Genomic DNA, 20581 nt, shown 5'->3' with positions numbered 1-20581 from the left:
TATTGATTGTATTAAATACATGTAACTATTGTAATCAAATTTATATTTTTATCACAAATAATTCTTGAAATTGACCAACGCATCAAAATAATACCTGAAATTAAATATTATTTACGGAATTCAGACAGAATACTACATTAATTTGCAACACCTATATTTAGGAAAGATATTATTCATTTTTCAATTTCAAATATCATCTCAATTTCAGAAATCACTTATGATAAAAACTCAATATAATATAATAACTTAAGTTTAACAAGTCACTGCTCGCGAAACCAATCTTTTTAACATGTTACTAAGGTGTAAATTTAACTAAATTACGGCAAGCAAAATTCAAAATTGGTGCAGAGTAAAACACACGACGTAACTAGCTTGACTATACTCAAATATTCTATTTTAAATTAATTCTTTTACGAGTAATTTATGTAAATGTATCTTTAATTATATAAATAATTAAATAAAATAAATAGAGTAAATGGTTGGGTAATCAAAAATTTTCCTTTCTTGTTTGGTCTTTGGTTTTAAGGGCAAGTAAGGTAACACAAGTCATTGACTTCCGTTTGTGTCCTTCGAGGTCCACTCCCTCCTCCCCACAAGCGAATAAAAAGCTGCAATTCAGACTCAATTCTCCTCACAAATCTTTCTTTTACAAATTTTCATACATACAATCGAACAAATTCCAAAACCTCTCAACGTATTCCATCCAGCTAGCTGCACAAACTGATCATTTTGTCTCTGGTTTTCTCTTCAAATGTAAAAGACGTTGCATAGAAAAATGATGAATATGTTCTTCCCTTGACTTCTTCCTCATTCTCTTTTCTTTGTAGCTTCCCTTGTAACTTTTGCCTTTGGAGCTGCTTGATTGCCAAATGATGAAGGTACGAGTAATTCACCTCAATATCTCTATGTCAAATATCTTCCTTAGTTTCCTTTGTTTCATTCTATAAATGATAGTTTTAAGTTCGTTTGATAATCTTTTGTTGGGGAAAAACTTAGAGTACACAACTCTAACACAAGTGTTGGAGAGACAATACAAGTAAACAAATTACTTGTATTATACAAACAAAATATTACAACACAAACTATCAAAGACACTCTTGAGAAGCTATGACACTCACTCACTTTCTAGAGACAAACTCTAGAGCACTCACACTCTTGCAAGACTACTTACAAGGCTTCCCACTCTCTTACTTAGCTCTTCTTAATTGATTGGTTGCTTGTTGATTTGTTGATACAAATGGTGTGGATGCCTTCTCCTTTTATAGGCATGGATGGAACCTTGGAGAAGCATGGACACACCATGCTAGAGATATCTAGATAATTCCACTAACTTCCTAAGCTAGAATTATCTACACTAATCTTGCATGTTGGTGGAAACCTCACCATTCTTCTAGACTCTTCCACCAACTTAAGAAACAACATTCTAGTCATTTCTACAAAGTACTACTTTAACTTGGATAATCTAGCTAACCAACCTTAGTGAATGTTCTAGAATTCTTTATTCTAGATTTGTGTAGGTCCTTTAATGAGATGGGGTTGATTTCTTTAACATCTTTTAGTTTTCAATTTTTTAGATTTTTCAAAATTTGGTTTGGGTTGACTTCGGTTTTCAATTTACATTTTTCTGAGAAGTGAAAACAATTACCAATGAACTAAAAATTAAAAAATGAAAATTAAAATGATTATCAAATGGACCTTAGGTAAACAGATTTGTGTGAACTTAAGAGAAATTTTCAATCATATGATGCTGAGGTGCACTCTGTAGTTCTTGTCTAAGCATCAAATTTTGTTTTTACTATTTTGTTGAGCACGATGTTAATTTGTTGCATTTTATTCTGCGTATATGCAGTGCAAACTTTGAAAGACATAACAAAGACACTGGGGAAGACGGACTGGAATTTCAGTGGAGACGCAGATCCATGCAGCCGCCAACTTCCATGGACTGATCCAAGCCCACCCAAAGGATGTGAGTATGCCATCAGCTGTAATTGCTCCTATGAACACTCCACTGTCTGCCATATTACCAGCATGTAAACCTCTCTCTCTCTCTCTCTCAAAAACAAACATGCCCGAATTAGAACTGTTTTCAGGGTGTTCAGAACATGGGATGATATATCACCTGTCACTATATAAATGATGAGTCACTTGTGTTAAAAAATTAACACAATTTGAAAAATAAAACTTCCTTCAACTTATGTAACGACACGTGGTATACTTTCCGTGCACAATGAAAAGTTTCTCTACATCTCACAAGCGAATACAAATAATCTTATAGGGATTATGTGATTTAAATTGATGTGCATTTATTGGTGCCGCCCCCAACAAAAGTTTTTCCGGAATATTATTAGATCGCTGGGGATATTTTCTTCGATTAGAATTAAGTAATTAAAATGCTACTTGTTTTTCAATTAACAGGAAGGCAAATTCGGATTTGGTACGTCTTTTAAATCTAATAAGAGAAGTACCATTAGACTATCAACTAGTTAATAGAATGCTATTGGTGCTAACTTTTTTTGTTGAGACGTTTTGATATAGACGCCTTATTTTTCAATTTCGTTGATTAAACGTTTGTACTTTTTAAAATTTGATTAAACATTTTTTGTACAATTTTCTTAGAGGCATGTTTGATTATATTGCTACATTTGATTATATAGTACATTTTGTTTTCTGGTACATTTATAATTGAAACGTACCAAAAGTCGGTATGTTTGTTTTTAAATGTACCATAACTTTTAAAAAGATTTTTTTATATAACTATACGTAAAATTTTAATTAAAAATAATGAAGTTTTTTTTTTATGAAAGTATTAATGATTTTTTAATGAAAAAAGAGACTAATTAAGTATAATAACAAAAATAAAAAGTTATTTTTTAGTGATAATGATGAATTACTTAAACTAATATTTTCAATAAAGTCACGAATTTAAAATTTCTAGATTGTAAGAAATTAGTTGTTAGATAGCTTAAGTGGACATATATATTAAATAAATGCTGAGTTGACAATTGATCAAACATCTTATTCAAATTTTGTAAAAGAACAGACGTGTAATCAAAACAAGTTGAAAAAATTGGAGGAAATTCTATTTTCTTTGTTTTCAATTTATTTGACACATAACATGCACATGAGATTATTGCGTTAATAAACACCAATTTAAGTACTTAACGTGGTAAAGTGACATAAGTTGGAAAATAAATGTTGGGTAAAGTGAACAATACCAAGATTGACTTTTTAGTGTAAAAATATGGTTCGTACAACAAAGATTGTAAAAATGTTATTATCCCTCACACATGATCAAAGTTTTTGAGTTTTTATTGTATTATGACACTTAATAAATCAGATTTGTTCGAGCATAATTATTGTATTAAAAACCATTTGTATTATGACCCTTTAGTGAACCATATTTGTTTTTTTTTTTTTTTCTCGACTTAGTTAAGGGTATCCCAATGGCTTCCTAGGCCCAAGGACTAATCCCTCCGGCGCATGTGAAATGCTCCAACTGTGCATTGCAGCACAGTGCCCAAATTTTGTCCCCTGCGCACAAATTTTGTCCCCTGCGCACAAATTTTGTCCTAGCTTTGGGCGGGCGCCCGGGGGGGGGGGGGGGGGGTTAAAAATTTTAATGCTCTTATTGTATATGTAAAACAAGTAAATGTTGCTATTGTTTAGAGCTATGAAAAGTGATGATTGCTCGCATTTTTCTCTTCATGCACACTATTGATTTCTGGCCCTTGATGAATGCCATGAATAAAACCAAATTATGCAATAATCATTTTCGTAAAGCTATAAGCATTCTTGACATGCAAGTTGAATTGAAAATTTTGATTTTGACCAACTCTGTTTTGTCGGTTTACGAACAAAAATAGGAAGAAAATTGGAATGTATCTTAAAATTAGGTCGCCTTTGCTGTCCTTACATAGTTACTAACTAGCAAAAATGTTTGCGCTTCGCGGCGGGGACTTCTAGAATGATCTTGTACCATCTGATTTCTTTTGCTATTCCAATAGTTCTTTTTGGCATCATGTGCAAAACCAAATTGAATGCTAGGAAGAAAAAATGAAAACACCTGCATAAATTAAATTTGAGTAAACTGCCGATTTGTCCCCTAAACTATCATCAAACTTTCGATTTTCCCTCTGAACTTTTTAATTGGAAAATTAAGGACTTAAACTTATTTTTTTGGCCGATTTCCCCCTACCGTTAGTTTTTCATAAATTTCATCCAACTTAACGTTAATTCTTATCATGTGCAAACCACGTAACTCTCATTTGTAGACAAAAGCGTCACTTCACTAGACCTTCAGACACAAAAGCTATAGAATCACACATATTTGCGTAGGTTTATATTTTAGAAATCTAAGGTTTTCAATTATTTTAAAGAATGAAGTGACCAAACTACCCGCACATGTTGTGCACATGCTTCCATTTAATAGAAATTTGGATGGAATGAATGAAAAATTAATAGCAAGGGGCAAATCGGCTAAAAAAAATTAGTTTTAAGTCCTTAACTTTCCACTTAAAAAGTTTAGGGGGGAAATCGAAAATTGGGTGATAGTTCAGGGAGTAAATCAGCAGTTTACTCAATTAAATTTTCCATCACCCCTATATTGTAATTAAATAAAGCAAATACACAGTAATCATCTCACAATTACAGAAGTATGGGCTTTCAAATTCCACAATTATTTAACAACTACCATGCATAATTCTTAAAAAATGAGTACAAAATTAACCTCTTTTGAACAATGAAGGAAGAAAGATGAAAGCTTAAGCCAAGGAATATAACTATGTTGAACACAATTATTTGCCATTAATTACACAAATCCAATTCCATATATATAGCCAGATAGAAGCTTTATCCTAGAGAGAAACCATACCCAAATGACTATCTAATCTCTAGACTGAGTGTGAATTTAGAGCATGAAAGGGAAGTGAGTTCCTTGGTTCCCATATTGTAGAGACTAAATCTCAAAATTTTGCCAAGCATTACAGGAAACCATGGAAAGAATACAAATGACCACAAAGATGGCAAAACAATTAACCACAGGTGGTGTTTATATGCCTACTGAGAGAAAAAAGCTTTTGAAAGTGAAAAAACGTATTTATATAAAACAAGCATGTAGCTTTAGCTTAAGGTTGCACACCATCTAAAAGAGCCTTTTGTATCCATTCCAATTAGGCTTTTTAACCAAAATGGTCCATGAGATTTGCATAACACATCACTTTAGTCATTGAAATTGTTCACCATCCATTATTTTAATCATTCTGTTAAAAACTCTGTTAAGTGTTCCGAAGCTTTTGGTCGGAAGTTTGGGTAATTTTCAAAGCTTCGTAACTTAATTGTTTCTTAACCAAATTCGACCTATAATATATCAAAATGAAAATAGGAAACTATAGAACAAGATTATACCTATTTGGAAGTCCAATGGTTGTTGGAGATGATCGAAAAATAGCTTGAAAGGTAATTGTTTTGTAGAAAAATTGGAAAACTCGCTGGAAACTGATTAAACTTTAAACATTCATAACTTCTTCAATACTCAAAGAAATTGAGTGATTCAAAAACAAAAATCATACTTCTCGACGAGACAATGAGAATGATGCATTTCTCGACGGCTAACTCGCCTTAGTTTGGCCAGAAAACAGCTCGAAAGTGGCTGCATTTGTCTCGAGTTAACCGTGGTTTGGCCAAAACCCTACAAATCACCAGAGTTGAACGCCGATCACTGTCACCGATCTCCATCTCATTCCAAAGCCAAAACCCTTTTAAGAAAACCCAATTTCTGTCGCCAATCACCCTTGCTGAGTGATGATTCACATACTTCCTCATACTTGTTTATGGGTTCCTATCCAACAAAATTTCGGCTTGGTACCCAAAAACTGTATCAGCTCACGAACCCAGAGAGTTTTATCATTTTCAGAACAAAACCCACATATATTCTGAAGATTCTATAAAAGAGGAGCAAGGAGGTTTACGGAACCCAAAACGCCATTTTAATGAGCAAATGAATATCTAAATTGGGGTTAACAATTTTCAGCAATAAAAAACATGTCCTTCGATCGAAGTTGCATAAATTACAGAACTTTGGGATTAAGGAGGAATAAAATGCCCAAATTCCAATCAAGAAAAATTTAAAAAATTGTATGTAAATTTAAACTTTATCTGTAGATTGGCAGTAGCAAAAGTATACTAGATCCAACGGAAGCCACGTGAGAGAACTGGATGCCCAGCCTTTGACAAGTTATCGAGTGAGTTTAGGGATCTAGGTTTTGTGTTTGCCGTTGAATTTTGGAATGATCTGGAGAAATTTGGGTTTTAGGGTTCTAAGGATTTGAGTGAACCGAAATTGATTTGGATGAGCAACTTTTGGTTTCGATTCGCGGTGGAGCAAGGATGAAGAGGTGGAGGAGGAAGGAATGAAAGGGTGAGAAAATTTGGATAGGCAGTATTCGGTTTCGATTCGAAGTAGAGCAAGGATGAAGCGATGCGGAGGAAGGAAGCGGTGTAGACTGCAGAGAAACCTCATTAGCACGCCACGCGTTCAAAATGGTCTTTCATCTTTTTACTGTACCAACTTGAAATACAGAAAGGAGAGGGCAATTGAAGAGGGGTATTTTCGTCTTTACATTGTCGCTTATGAACAATGTTATTTCCACTGCACTTTGGTCGTATTTGGTACGCGGGACGGGACGGAACAGAGTGGGACGAGACGTTCCGTCCCACGTTTGGTGCGCCTAAAATGAGTGGAACACGCTGTTCCACGGAACAAGTTTTGGATGATTTTTTGTTCCACACCCCCACCCTGGAACGGGTTGTTCCATGTCTGTGGGACATAAATTTCCAAAATTTTAAGACAAAAATGCCCCTTGTCTTTTTCAAAATTTACATAAAAAATCATATAACAAACCCTAAAAACTATCCCTCTTCTTCTCAGCCGTCGTGTTCCTCCCTCTGCATCTTCCCTTTCCTCCTCATCTTCTTCCCTGTAGCCTCTTCACCTCTGCATCTTCCGTGTAGCAGCTCTGCGAACCTTTCTCCTCATCCTCTTCCGTAGCATCTTCAGCTCTGCATCTCCGTTCCAGGTTCGATCTGTTTTCGTGTAGCTCTCGGTCTCTCTTTCTTCGATTGTTCAAATATTTTTTATTTGTTCTCTGTTTATTTGTTCTCTTTTTATTTGTTCTCTGTTTGTGTTTGATATTTTGTATCAACTAGAGTGCAGCAAAATACTAACTGATCTTTCGAAAAAAAAAAAAAAAAATAGCTTGCAGCTGATTGTACGATAATCTCAAACTGTAAAATGTATAAAACATAAAAATATTTAGGTGGGGCTTACCACCGATGGTTGTCTAATTGGAAGCCAATCGTAGCTTCAAGCCAGGACTATATTGTCTAGTGAAATAAGATAGGTAGAAAGAAAAAACTAACCTCCAACTTCCATGTCCACCACACCCCCGAAGAGCAAAGCTCGCTTCTTATGAACACACATAGAGAACCCAGCACGAGGTCCAGGAGGCATCCCACTTTTCTTCACCTATAATATGAGTTTACAGTTACTGAAAAAAATCTCAAACTTACAAGCTGCTAAATGTAAGTTGCTATTCATCATTAAATATGCATGCAAGGAAACTAGAAATAGAGTAATCAGTGTACAAAAGCTTCAGAGTGATCAACACAAAACCACAGCATAGCTTCCACAATGTAAAACCTGCATACATGTTCTTCTACCCAAAAGTAGTATAACAGGTACTTTTACACAGCAGAATATTCAACATCCGAGTATGGGAGGGTAAGTGTCAGACAATCATGTCATGTTCCATTCACAGTAATAAAAGAAAACTGTGGCGAAGTAAGAACCTTGTTCCATTCCCAAGTCCTAGGATCAAGGGACCACAAGTCTGAATGAACAATTCCCTTCTCGGAGCCAGTTTTATCAGATGAAACTTCTTTGGAATAGCCACCATATAAGAAAATCTGCCATGTCAAAAAGAGACCACAAGGTCAAATCTTTGAGGAAGTCAAGACATGATATGCATATAATGAAATTGTTCTGAATCACTCACTTCATCTTGGTACACAAAAAACTGAAAACCACTTCGGGCACTTGGCCACAAGGAACCAGGCCTAGTTTTTTTGGCGATTTCTCATTTGGATATGGTAAATTTTTTTCTTTGGTTTCTGTTTCCGCTTTCAATCTGTCTTTCTGGACGATCAGTTTGGTCAATTTGGTGTTTCTTGGATGCCTTTGTGTTCTTGATTGTTGAGTTGTATGGTTCTGATTTTGTTTCTTGAGTAAATACATATCAATCTGTAATTTTTATTTTGTGAAATGGGGAAAAAAGGGGATTTTTGGGCATCAGGGTTTTGGTACTTTGATCTGATTTAGGTTTTCTCCTTTGAGGTGCTTTTCTTGCTTTCTGGGCAACAGGGTTGTTGTTCCTGTGGGTGTTTGCTTGAAAGATAAAGCTTTCTCCTTTCTATCTCATAGGAAAGGTAAGCAATTTGGGTTTTGTTGACTTTATCATATTTGTATGGATATTGATTTGAAGTGAGTGAGCTGGTTTTGTTAATGCCTTTAGGTCTTAGTGGATTTCAGGATTTAGCTGTTCATCGCTCGTGTTTTAGAGGTTTCAAAAGTTATAATAGGCTAGCTTTTGCACTTCTCTTGACTTTTTGTCGTCTTCGTTCGTTGAACGCGCTGTCGTGTTTGTCTTAAGTTTTAGCTTGAAGTAATCATGCCTGTAATTGGATTGTAATGACTAATGATTTTTGTCTTTGTGAACATTTCTTTCAAACATATCTTGTTTCCAGAGCTGTATTGATTTATATTTTTGTAAATATAGCAATTGGAGAAAAACAGGCCCAATCTCGTTTGCAGCTTTCCAAACCATTGATCCCCTAACTGACACTCAGACAACCCTTAGAAAGCCAAAACAGTTTCGTGATGTCATGCTTAAATCATCTGAACTATGCCTTTATCAGGAAACTAAGTGGTCTGCTTTAGTTTTGCAAAGGAAAGTTAGGAAATGAGAATGTAGAAAAAATAGGGTACACGAAAAAAATGAGGGGAGAGGACTTAATTGTTGCATGTTTGAAATCAAGTCAAACTTGATCTGTGAAGTTAGGGGAGAGGACTTCAGTTGTAATTGTAAGGGACATATACAGGATTGGATTGATAGTTATGAGGAATTTATGCTGCACAATGCTTTATGGAGGTAATGTCATATCCAATATAATCATATTACTTTGGAACCTTCATAATCAATCAAACTATATCGTTCGATTGATTGGCTTTTGGTATCCAGACTCTTGCACGGGCCAAACAGTTTTTGCAAAATATGTTCATATCTTAGTCACGTATGTGGTCTCAGTTATTCTTAATCTCTACCAACCTACTTGCCCGCTGTCTGCATTACAGTTTCTATGTTATTGTTGGCAATCAAATGCTAATAATACTCTATTTAACTTTTGAGAGGCAAGGGTTTGTGCCTCGTGGTTGTTTATTAGTCTTCTATTTTTCATTATGAGACATGACTGATCTTACTTCTACTTTCCTAATTTTTCATATTAAATGTTAGTTTGTTATTGCAGGTATATCCACTTACAACTTGCCATATTCTAGCCCTCTAATTAGTGCAGTTGGGAATTTTGTGGCACATAAATAAGGTGAGTTGCTGGTTCCCTTTTGGTAGCCAACGTTTCTTGAGGACTTCATTCCTTTTTTTCTTATGGGTAATGTTCTGTCTCTGTACATAAAAATTTGTTCTTTTGGTTTTCATCATTGCTTAACTATAATAAAATATAACATGATAGTTATATGGACTAGTATGGTCCGGTCCATACACTGGCACTGGATCATATGGCTCAATGGTTTTAGGCTAAGAAAGCAACGTCCATAAACATTATATATTATTACTTCCTTTTAATTTCAATGACTTACTTCATTAGTCTAAACCAAACCCTCCAAGTGAACTATTTTGCGTTGCATAGTTTGTTGGGCCTTGCTTTTTATTATACATTATATTATCATTATTACCAAGTCCAAGTATCTAAAATGAATTTAGCGTACGTTGATACTCCAGTCATTCATGTGTTGTTTTTTTGCATGTGAAGGTATGGATGAATATGAGACTCAATTCTTTGTTCTTTTGAACGTTTGGATTATAATGGCACAAGTCTTTACTATGAATGCACAATTGTTGAGGTATAGACAACAACAAAGGAGACAACGGGAAATAGCTAGTTTAGAGCAAGGGACATTTGTTAGACTTCATGTTAGGAGAGAGGAAATAAATCGTATCACGCGATTGAGTGATACTAACTGTTTGTGGGAGCTACGAATGGATAGGAATGCATTTGCAGTTTTATGTGATTTACTACAAACTCGTGGTGGATTGGTAGATGATGGTCATGCTTTATGAGAAAAAATGTGTTGTTGTGGATAATGACGAAATACTACAGGAGTGGGTGAAGGTAAATTTTTTTTCTTCTTATTCTTTATCAATTAGTTGCTTTGAAAGTCTTAACCTTGATTTCTTTGGGTTCTTATTGTAGAAACATCCCAATACATCTTGCAAACCAAATAAGCCATTCCCGTTGTATCCACGGCTATGTACGGTGTTTGGGAGAGACCGAGCCACGGGTAGCATTGCTGAATCAGCGGCAGATGCAATTGAAAATATGGGTTTGGAAAGTGAGGATTGTGAGACTTCTGAGATACCTCCGCTTTCACCTACCCCATCTCCTTCTGTTGCTACATCTAGTGCTTCTCAACCTGTTAGGAAGAGGAAGAGGAGCAGGAATGATGGTGATGCAAATATTGTATCTGTTATCAGTGAAGGTTGGAATAAAGCTGTTACTGAAATGAAGAAATTAGGTGAAAGTTTTACTTTTAGAGAAGCAAAAGCTAGACTACCTTCTGAGCTTCAGGCCATGGGTCTCCCATACGATCAAGTGTTAAGAATTTCAATGAAGTTAGTGAAAGATACCGATCTGATGGGTATTTGGACCACCTTGGATGACTCACAGAAGCCAGATTTCATTAAAGTGTTTATGGAGAGCCTTTGAGGTTTTAGTGTTTGTGGTTTTAGTATGGGGAACTTTATCAACTTCTAAGTGTTTTCATTATTACTTTAGCAAGACATTATTTGTTTTTTAAGTCAGGACGAATGTTTGATTTCGGATATTTCATGTTTAAGTTATGCATATTTCATTTTCTTTGTTTAAGTTCTAAATGTTTAAACCCTAAAATGTTTACGATATGCATGATCATTAAACTTATATATTTTTCAACATTTGTCATGTGCTCTTATGTGGTTTGCCTTGTTCCTGCAATGGGGAATATTTAGAGGGGTGTCCTTCTAAACAAGGCCAATTCTAATGTTTGTAGAACCTAAACTCCCTGAACAACAACCCACAATTGAAAGGACCAAAATTAGGGACTAAAAATTGAATTGGGATGTGGGTTTTGCAATTTGCACAATAAAATTTGACGGGTTTGTGGTGAAAATTCGAATGGAGGTGTAGAAAACGGGAAAAATTACAAATTTTAAAGGGGTTTGCATGTGAAACACAACATATACCTATTAAAATTTGGACCAAGAAAAACAAATAATGGATAATAGTGTTCAAATTTGAACAACTTATTAAAAAAAAATAAAAAAAAATAAAAAAAAAGAGTCATGTCCCATTCCGCCCATAAAATTGTACCAAACAACAGCGGAACATGGGTACCAAACGCTACCTTTAGTATATATAACTAACAAAGAATACCCCGCGCGATGCTGCGAGATTGAAAATCATACAAAAATTTTGTATCTATACTTGATATGTATTACATACTATCTACATACAAAAGATTTGATAGTCCTATTAAAAGTCATACAAAATCTATAATCTAATTGAAATACATACTATTTACATACGAAATCTATAATGTGACTAAGATACATACGCTTCATATATGCGTACCCCTCTTGACTTTGAACCCATTTTGCATATTTTACAAAATTTCTAGATTAAATTAAATATAAAATCCAACTTATTAATTAATATTATCAAAATCGCAAAAATAAAGAGTAAAAGGGTCGAAGGGGAGAGTAGGAGAAGAGTCAAATACTAATAAATAAAAAGAAAAAAATGAAAATAAAATCAATATTAAGATTACGTAAGTGCTGATTTGGAAATTAAAGCAAAGGCCCTTGACCTTCGATGACATATTAAATACCTACTTGAGTACAAAAATAGAAAGAAAAGAGGCATACAATATAGTAACTCTAGCTTGGGCTAATTCATTCATATACTAAGTGGCAAGCAGCTCTTTATTACAATAGTAGAAATGAGTTGAGTCCTTACATGATGACGTGGGTTCGAATCCTGTTATTGACTAATCTAACAAAATCTATCGTTTGACCAAAAAAAAAAAAAAATCATATACTAAGTGTTAAAGAGGTTAATATTTTTATTGGAACTAAGACTCTTGTTTTAAACAAAAGAAGAAAACACGAGGCAAATAGAAAAACATAAAGTGGAGTATTTACATCAGGCCAAGAATCGATAATGAGCTCTGCAATTCATTGGCTATATCTAATTCCACATCAATTTGTTCCTTCTCAGTTGGCCGCTGAAACCAACCATTCCAAATTAATTATAAGAAATCAATAGGAAGGCTAGTAATTTATTGTCAAAGTTCACTGTATATAGATTTTTTTCAGAAATAATTCACCGTATGTAGATTTCTTCAGAAATACGATAAAATACAATTACATTAAATCTAAGGGTTCAATTGCAAACTCAAGCATTTCCTTGTAAATAATAACTAATAATAACTCATGACAAAAATTTACAGAACACACAAAGTAGAAACATTAGTACATAATTAGACATGAAAATGACAGAAAATGCCGGATTAAGCCATCTAAAATTAGAATAAGTCATTCAGTACTACAGTCTGGTGGTATTCCTTTTCACTTGGAAGTGAGAGGTCTTAGATTTGAATCCCATGGATAACGAATTCGATACCAAATTAGGTTGTCTATTGTGTGGCTTAGCCAAACTCCCCATCTCCTTAATGTAAAAATACGATGTACTCAAAAACAAAAAAACAGAAAATTAATACCACCATAGCGAAATACTACAGAATAATCTAATTATTTATGCATTTGGCAAGTCAAAATAAGAAAACCGTTCGTACATTAATTAAAAAACTTGGGCAACAAATTACTTCTGTTATTTGCCAACAAATTACTTCTCTTATTCCATGGTTGGTTTTATATACGCTAGACAACAAATTACTTCTGTTATTTGCCAACTATCCTCAACCCTCAACCTTGTAATGTAAATCAAGCTGGTTTCACATCTACCAATAGAAAACCAAAATATCAATGTTTGGGAAGTTACTGTATTTGAAATGTCAGGAGTATCTGGGGTAAGTACAAAGTAGAACTTGCATCATACTTTCAAATGCTGCTTTAGCTTCTTCACTCCTTTCTTTTGTTCACGAACTTTCTCCTTGACGAACTCCTGAGATAGAACCAAAAAGGAAAATCTGTCACAACTGGTGCAAGTAAAGGGGAAGGAGGCAGAGACGAGTTACTACCATCTTTAGTACAATTTAGCTTACATTCATCCTTCAGGTCTGCAGATACTACACTGTTCTTATGAACAGTGATTCAGTTTTTTTTTCAGTTTTAGTATATATTGAATTTGTGATCCACCAGTGGGTATAAAGCCAACGTAATTCTGATATCTCTAGACCCTAGTGGGGTTTCCATTTTCCCAAATCCTTGACCCTCTAGAGTTTTAATTTTTCTTCAACCAGCTACCAATTGGAAGTTTCTCTTGGTCTAGTAAGACCTTGTTGTGCCTTGAAATTCAAGAAATGCAGAAAGACTAATCCATTTCTTTTATTGAATGACCAATGAAACATCAATTACAACCTACCATGTACCGCAATTCAAGTTAAGCTTATCTACAAAATCGAGTTCATGAGATGTGACCAATTTACTCAATTACTACAGCAATGTGTTTTTGAGCTGGCCATGAGCCAGCAATGCTGAGTTGTTAGGACTTGGTATTACTGCTGTGCTGTATTTAGGCTTGATTCTTGCATACTTGATCAACGTACATTATTTCACAGTCACCATGATTCTTTCATACTTCTTATACACGACCAACTCTGTATCGACCCAGTTATTAGTTACAAAGTCAATGAAAGAATGATTCACAGTATGCTTGTAACAAATACACATTTACCGTTTGTGTGATTCCTTAAGTTTTATTCTTTCTAAAGAACATTGGATATTTTCCTTCGATTTTAAAGTAAGAAAACCAGTTCCTTCTTCCTATTTAATTCCCTGACCAAAAGTAAGTATTTTCGGTGATAAGTAAGTGTTTTACCTGTTTGGTCACATTTATGTGGCAGCTATTCCTTTTAGTCATAGGATAGATGCGTAATGAATATCTGTTAATTTGCAACTAATCTTTGAAACCCTGTTTTCCGATGAAACACAGAATTCTAAAATCCCAAGATTTGCAAGGAACACTCCCACTAGAGCTGGTAAATCTCACCTATCTTCAAGAAATGTAAGCACATTTTTACCCCTCCAAGTTTACATTATTTAAAGTAAAAAAGAAAATAACATTGTGTCGTGTATTTGGTTTATTCTAATTTCATATATAGCTTACCTTTATGTTTGTTGTCAATGAGACAATAACTGGTTTCTTTCTTTCTCCTTCAGCGACCTCACCCGCAACTACTTGAGCGGTACCATCCCTCCAGAATGGAGCTCTCTTCCACTTGTGAACATGTTCTGCCTTCTCTCACACTGCATACATTTTTGTGTTTGATGCTCATGTCATGTTCTTGTTACTTTATTTGGTCACTCCAATATTCTTCAGCCATTTCTTTCTTAAACTATGAATCTACTACATTGGGTTTTGTTCATGATAATGAGCTTCCGTGGTCATGAGGTGTTTGAATCATAAATATTGAATCGAACACATGGCGTTCATTGCCTTTGTATTGACGAACATGTTAATGTTATTGAGCCTCTTGCTTGATAAAGGTGATCTTAAGACTATAGTTTTTGATGCAGAACCCTTTTTGGAAATCGTTTGATGGGTTCTATCCCCAAAGAGCTCGGAGACATCACCACCCTGAAGAATTTGTGAGTGTTGATTGCGCATTTGTTTCTTGCTTATCCCATTTGATTCTATGGAGATCCTTAATGATGTTTTTTCTAATCAATAGAATTGAATTTGTTTGTATAGGGACATCAGCTTCAATAATTTCTCTGGACGTCTCCCTCAGGAGCTTGGATCTTGGGCCAACATAGAAAGAATGTAAGAGTCCTATTCAAATTTTCACGTGTTAAAAAGTATTTGGTTTATTTGGAATTTTCTTTCTTGTAGACAAATTCTGGATGTTTTCACCAATAAATCATCTACTTCTTTATCATTGATATATTGTTATATCTGTTTCATACTTAGGCTAATTTCCTCCAACAACTTTACTGGGGAGTTGCCTGAAACATTTGCAATGCTTACCAAAATAAAGGACTTGTAAGCTTCTGTGGTTATTTCTTCTTAAAGGTTTCCTGAGCACTTATACAATTTTTTTTACTGCTTTCTGATACTAACTGGTAGTATTTTCCCTTTTCCAATCATTATGCAGTCGGGTAAGTGACAGTCACTTTTCCGGGCAGATACCTGATTTTATTGAGAAGTGGACAAGTCTTAAAAGACTGTGAGTGTTTTTCTTTTGTGTGTCATCTTTCTGCTATTTGATTTTGAAATTATCACTAATTGATATGTTATGACTCGTTGAAACAGATTGATTCAGGCTAGCGGTTTGACAGGGCCAATTCCTTCTGGCATTTCTCTTTTGACAAGCTTAAATGACTTGTTAGTATATCTCGTCTCTATTTATAAATACAAAATAATTAGTGAAATGCAAAGTTTATGTTCATGGTCAATTTTAACATGCAGGAGAATCACTGACTTGAGTGGACCTGAATCACCCATTCCTTTGCTCGATAAGATGAAAAACATGAAGACACTGTGAGTTAATGGTTCCATGACACAAAATTTTCGTCTGTACCAGAAGTCTTCTATAAACTCAAAGCTTTGGTGTTTCTGTTGCAGGATGTTGAGGAGTTGCAACCTTGTTGGACGGCTACCTCCATATCTTGGGCAAATGGCTAAATTGGAAACTTTGTAAGTACAAATGTATTCGTCCCTATTTTTTTCTTACTTCAGATAAAAAAATTTCTTCTAGATGTGATTCTACTAATTTAAGGATTATTAAAGTGACTTAGATGATGTTGGAGGGACATTAAGTTTCTGTATTTATTAAGAGAATATCTCTTTCAGATGACATTTCCCTCTCTGTAGAGAGCATATATAAACTGCATTTGCTATTTGTTTGTGCAGAGACCTCAGCTTTAACAAGCTGACCGGAGAAATTCCAAGCAGCTTTGCAAGTCTAGCAAAAGTGGATTATATGTAAGCAATTGGAATAACCAATCTAGTCTTTCTTATATGAAATTCACGCAGACGTTCTTCAATGGTTTTGTTACACCCAGTCTGACAAGCTGGAAGTATTTCCAATCACTATTACTGAGTCACGGGTTATACTGCAATAAAATTTAGTTTATTCATTAAAGTCATTACTACTCATGCAATTAAGTGACATAAGGTGATCACCCTTAGATGTGTCCTTCAGATGGAAGTACTGGTAACTGATCTAATGCACTCAGAGTTGGCAAACTCAAATTTCCAAACCTTTACAAAGTTCCTAAGAACAAACACTATATTCTTTACTGAGCTTTCTGTATTCATTATTTTTAGATTCTTAACTGGAAACTTGCTAACTGGACCCGTACCTACCTGGCCGAAAGACGTCGTGTAAGCTTCCTTCTGGAATTTTTTACTAAAATAGATATAAAACTATGATATAAAAACTTTATTCCAGCCATGTTGATGCCTACCTCTTTCTCCTTACCCTTATTTCCTTTTGTACTCACATACTACATATGGAAAACAATTTGCATCATAGCTCTTTTTGTGCAGTGATCTTTCATATAACAACCTCACCATAGGGGATGGAGGTTGTCTACCACCAGGCGGCATGTAAGAATGTTTTCATTAGCTTGAAGTTTCTGTTTGTCTCTTGTGGTGCAAGCTTAACTTTTCATGTGTGCTAATTTCTGCAGGAACTTGTTTGCAAGCTCGTCAAAGGACAATAGTTCGTAAGTTCAAATTAATCGTCTCAAAGCATGCACCTATAAATTTACTTCGGTTTCCAACGGTGTATTCTGTACTATTTTTTTCCAACTTCTTCTCATTTATGATTGCTGACATTTTCTGGACTCTGAATTACTCTATCAGGAGAATTGTTTCATGTTTCAGAACTGCACAATGTCCACCATGTAAGCCGAGTTTCTACACAAATGATTACCTTTCTCTTTTCGGTTCATTCTTTTTTAGTTTTCCTCCTCAACTCCTACTAATCTCCACTTTCTTTTTTCATAGATTTGTACTACTCTCTCCGTATAAATTGTGGTGGGAAAGAATTTACTGTCCCTGGAGAGACAAATACATCATATGATGGTGACACAGATTCAGCTGGACCTTCATCATTTTACCAGAGCACAACAAATTGGGCATTAAGCAACACTGGTTACTTCACTGATGACGACCAAACTACAGACAACCTTATAGTGAATAATGGAACTAGACTCTATATGGCCAATCCTCAACTGTACATGAAGGCACGCCTTTCTCCCATCTCTCTAACTTATTTTGGGTTTTGTCTGGGAAATGGAAACTACACTGTAAACCTCCATTTTGCAGAGATAATGTTTGAAAATGGCCCAACATATAAAAGCATGGGAAGGCGCATATTCGACATTTACATTCAGGTAACTAATCGCATCCACTTCCATGTATACCAGTGAATTATTCTAATTTTCAACAAGCATTGTTTATATTTTAGTCGATTTGAATGTTAACTTTCACATTTATGATCATGAAATGTTGAGCAACTAATTAGTATATATACTGCAGGGAAAACTAGTGAGGAAGGACTTCAATATCATGGATGAAGCTGATGTGTTTGGTGATGTAGTCATAAAGAACTTTACTGCTCCTGTAACTAATAATACATTGGAGATTCGTTTATATTGGGCTGGGAAAGGGACGACAGGCGTCCCTGTTAGAGGAATCTTTGGTCCACTTATTTCAGCTATTTCAGTAGACTCAAGTAAGTTTTCAATGATCTGAACTTCGTCGAATTACTATGCATCAACCATATGCATTGATATATCTACAAAATTAAGAGATCTGAATTCAGTTCTGCAAGGTTCTTCTTCAAAATTTCCTTTCCCTTGTATTTTCACAAAAATGCTTCTGTGCTTTTCTCCTGTTTTACATAGTTTGGGCCAAGAATTGAAGAAATACTCTTAAATTTTCTTATCACATAATATGCTGTTTTTTCCTAGGTGACCGGTATGCGCTTTTAAATACAACAAAATTCTACATCGAGGATGTTTAACTAATTACATGAAAACTATCCAGTTCACTTAAAGAAACATATAATATTTGCAACCATCCAAAGAAATTTTGTTCGAGGGATTACTTTATATACTATCTACTTATTTAAGGATGACCCAAAGACCACGTTCAATCTTCTGTTTCTATGTGCATTAGATAGCTGGTTGAATAATCCACTCTCATATCAATTACATTTACATTTACTATTATTTAAGCTATATTCTTTCTTCCGACAGACTTTGATCCCCCGCCAAAACCTGTAAGTGACACATCAACTGGTAGAAGTGGTGTGCTTGGAGGTGGAAGTGGCGTGCCTGTAGGTGGAAGTGGCATGCATGTAGGTGCCGTGGTTGGAATTGTGGTTGGAGGAGTCTTCATTATACTACTGATATTTGGTATTCTTTGGAAGAGAGGCCTCCTAGGGCAACAAAAGACATTGGAGGATGGTATTAATTTGCAGTTTATTGTTATACTGGTTTTTCCTTTTTGTTTCTTCATTACTTTTTCTCATCGAGCTTTTTTCGTAACTAATTAGGTACAATGTTTACACTATTTTGCATGGTTCTCCTGCATATTGATGCGCACCACAAAGACGGTAATTATTTAGATATTGAGATTTCCGGCACTTTGATGTTGCTGTAATATATTTATCGTCCAAACTCATGATGCAAAGTGTCTGCCTATAGATCAAGTTACTAGTTAAATTAATCACGCACAAAATATTAAGAACTAAGAATGCTATCGTTCTGAAAGTTTTCTTAGACACAATTCTTATGAGTTTTACTTGTCATACAGATTTGAAGGGCGTGGACCTGCAAACGGGTAAATTTACCTTCAAGCAACTCAAAGATGCCGCAAGTAACTTTAACAAAGCCAATAAGATTGGTGAAGGTGGTTTTGGTTCTGTTTATAAGGTATTCTTCGGAGCAAATAATTTATTTATTGATTACCTTTTTTTTTCTAATTTGATACTGTCCATTCTAATGAAAGTTAATTTGCTCCATAGTGATGCAAATTTGACAATCTTTCTTAAATGTAGGGCGTTCTAGGAGATGGCACCGTAATAGCTATTAAGCAGCTTTCTTCCAAATCAAAGCAAGGGAATCGTGAATTTGTTAATGAGATTGGCATGATTTCTGCTCTGCAACACCCTCATCTTGTCAAGCTCCATGGATGTTGTATTGAAGGAAATCAATTATTGCTTGTCTATGAGTATCTGAGAAAATAATAGTGTCGCTCATACTTTCTTCAATAAATATTAGTCTCGTTTGCCAAAAGTTCATTTCATCATACAGTGGCATAAAAGATCTTATGCACTAAAAATATGTCCCTTACAACTAACCTTGTTTAATTTGGTAAATTGAAGGGGCAGAAGAAAGTCATTTGAAGTTGGATTGGCCAACAAGGCACAAGATTTGTATTGGTACAACAAGAGGTTTGGCTTATCTTCATGAGGAATCAAGATTGAAGGTCGTTCATAGAGACATCAAGGCTACTAATGTTCTGCTTGATAAAAATCTTAACCCGAAAATATCTGACTTTGGATTGGCCAAGCTTGATGAAGAGGATAATACTCATATTAGCACTTGTATTGCTGGAACTTAGTGAGTCCCTAAACTTTTATTTATCTTCTTATTCTCTTGTTTTGATCTTCTTCCACCCTTAAAAAAGAAGATAGAGCAACGGAAAGTCTATAACTTACATAATTTTCAACCTAACCAAATCTTTGTTGTTCAATAAATTTCAAGGGCAGATTTGTTCTTTGAATATAGTTGTATTGATGTGTATCTCTCTAACTATTGGATTCATCTTAAGTAGTCAATTAGCAATATTTTTAATAATTATTTTAGCTAAATCTGGGTTAATGATATGATTCATGATATTGTAGTGGATACATGGCGCCCGAATATGCAATGCGGGGTTATCTGACTGATAAAGCAGATGTCTATAGTTTTGGTATTCTCGTTTTGGAAATTGTTAGCGGGAGAAACAACACAACTTACCGGAAAAAGGAAGAAAGCTTTTATCTTCTTGATTGGGT

The 20581-nt window shown here is 34.8% G+C and overlaps 1 long non-coding RNA gene and 1 pseudogene across 1 annotated transcript; one reads left to right on the top strand and one right to left on the bottom strand.

Annotated features, from left to right (window-relative positions):
- LOC137741890 (probable leucine-rich repeat receptor-like serine/threonine-protein kinase At3g14840) overlaps positions 1-20581 on the top strand; it is a 29123-nt pseudogene that overhangs the window by 7970 nt on the left and 572 nt on the right.
- Positions 7417-8116, bottom strand: LOC137741830 (uncharacterized). The gene is made up of 3 exons (XR_011069339.1): positions 8052-8116; positions 7846-7962; positions 7417-7522 (listed from the first exon to the last, which is right to left on the bottom strand). It is a non-coding gene; the product is annotated as an uncharacterized lncRNA (long non-coding RNA).

Source organism: Pyrus communis, chromosome 8 (assembly GCF_963583255.1).
Source record: "Pyrus communis chromosome 8, drPyrComm1.1, whole genome shotgun sequence".
Lineage (NCBI taxonomy): Eukaryota > Viridiplantae > Streptophyta > Magnoliopsida > Rosales > Rosaceae > Pyrus > Pyrus communis.
The sequence above is the reverse complement of the archived record's forward strand: the minus strand, read 5'-3'. Positions and strand labels throughout refer to the sequence as shown.